The 1,987-nt window shown below is 37.4% G+C and overlaps 1 non-coding gene across 1 annotated transcript; it reads right to left on the bottom strand.

The window, feature by feature from the left end:
• Nucleotides 1-1,109: 1,109 nt before the first annotated feature.
• LOC127116622 (small nucleolar RNA R71) lies at nt 1,110-1,216 on the bottom strand. Its single transcript, XR_007801434.1, has one exon. It is a non-coding gene; the product is annotated as a small nucleolar RNA R71 (small nucleolar RNA).
• Between the last annotated feature and the right edge of the window lie 771 nt (nt 1,217-1,987).

Here is a 1,987-nt window from a genome sequence, read left to right as displayed (position 1 = left end):
GAGATTTTAATATTATTAGAAACTATTTTTGGACGCGTTTATAGGTTTAGGATCCGGTTGGCTGAGCATATGCCGAAAACCCTTTCATGTTAAAAGTTTCCAATCAAAAGCACTTTCAACTGAGCCTTAGAGGTGATTATATAAAAAAAATGATTTTTTCACTTTAACACAGTACGCGACCGGTGCAGCATGAGCGGATGGTATAGATTAGAGGTTAGGTCCGATTCCGATTACGCTAACGCGACTGTTCCTTTTTAATTAACTCTTTTTCAAGGAAGAAAATATTGCCCCATAAGTAATTTTATTTAGAAATAATAGGAGTATTGTTTAATCGATATGAATTACATTCCAGTATCATTTTCTCTGAATTCATCTTCACTATTGTTAATTCATGTGCACTCTATACACCTATTTGATTAGCCTTAGATAAACATTGTCACGATAGTAATCGATAGATTGATATTGGTCTTTGTGAGATCGATAATGTTTTATATTACTTTGATGTATCCTATATACTTGTAGAAAGCACGCATCAAGTTTTTGGCGCATTTGCCGGGAACCAATTACTTCAAATTTCATACCATATTGTTACATTGTCTAGATTAAGGCACCCCTTTATGCTGATCAGTGCGAAGAACTCATGGTACCAGAAATTTAGTAGATCCAATAGAAGAACCCGAAAGATATGCTCACCCTCGTCTTTTGCTCCAAAAGATTAGAAGAGCAATGACCGAAGAACAAAACCAAAGACCTCTTAAAGACTTCGCCCTACCTTCTAACGAAGAACCCATTCTAGTATTGTAAACCCCACTATTCCAGCTAATAACTTTGAATTAAAACCATCTTTGTTGCAAATAGTGCAACAAAACCAGTTCACAAGTCTCCCTACTGAGAACCCGAACCAATATTTAAAAGTTTTCATCCAATTAGTTGATACCTTAAAAACCAATCGTGTTTCTCCTGAGGCGATACGTCTAAGACTATTTCCCTTTTCCCTTATAAATAGAGCACTATCATGGTTAGATTCCCTTCCAGCAGATTCAATAACCACTTGGAATGACCTAAAGAAAGTATTCCTTGCTAGATACTTTCCACCGAGTAAGATCGCTGTCCTACGAAACCAAATAACTAGATTCATTCAATAAGATGGAGAATCACTTTTCGACGCTTGGGAGAGATATAAAGAACTATTAAGAGCTTGTCCACACCATGGGTTAGAACAATGGCTTATTATTAATACCTTTTATAACAGACTTATCTATAACACAAAGATGACCATCGACGTTGTCGTCGGTGGTGCGCTGATGAACAAACCATACCCCGAAGCTTGCGCTCTCATTGAAGATATGGAATAAAACCATTACCAATAGCGAACGGAACGAGCATCAGTAGAAAAGAAAGAAACCAAAGAAGGTATTTACGAAGTTAGTTGTCTAGATCATATGAATGCCAAAATGGACTCCATAGCCCAAAAAGTCGAAAGTTTATCTGTTAACCCTACAACTACCGTAGCTGCAATTCAACACGAATGCAAAATCTGTGGAACCCAAGGACACAACACAGTTGAATGCAATCTTTTAGCTGAATCAAACCCAGATCAGGTCAATTATGCCCAAGGAAGCCCTTATTCAAACACTTATAACCCTGGATGGAGGAATCACCCTAACTTTTCCTATAAGAATAACAACCCTACTCATAACTCTACACCTCAAAGACCACCAGGTTTCCAAGCCAGAAGACCGAACCAACCTATGCAAGTTGCTCCTCAGAAATCAAATCTTGAGAAAATCATGGAGAGCTTCATTACAGGCCAAACTCAACAAAACAAATAATTCATGAACCAGAACATTCATATATATGGATTGATTAACAATTAGGCACCAAGGTCGATTATGTGATTACCTATAATAAGATGCTTGAAACCCAAATCTCTTAAGTGGCACAATAACAAGCTTCTCAAGTTATGCCAGGAGGACAATTTCCTGGA

This window comes from Lathyrus oleraceus, chromosome 1 (genome assembly GCF_024323335.1).
Source record: "Lathyrus oleraceus cultivar Zhongwan6 chromosome 1, CAAS_Psat_ZW6_1.0, whole genome shotgun sequence".
Lineage (NCBI taxonomy): Eukaryota > Viridiplantae > Streptophyta > Magnoliopsida > Fabales > Fabaceae > Lathyrus > Lathyrus oleraceus.
The sequence above is the reverse complement of the archived record's forward strand: the minus strand, read 5'-3'. Positions and strand labels throughout refer to the sequence as shown.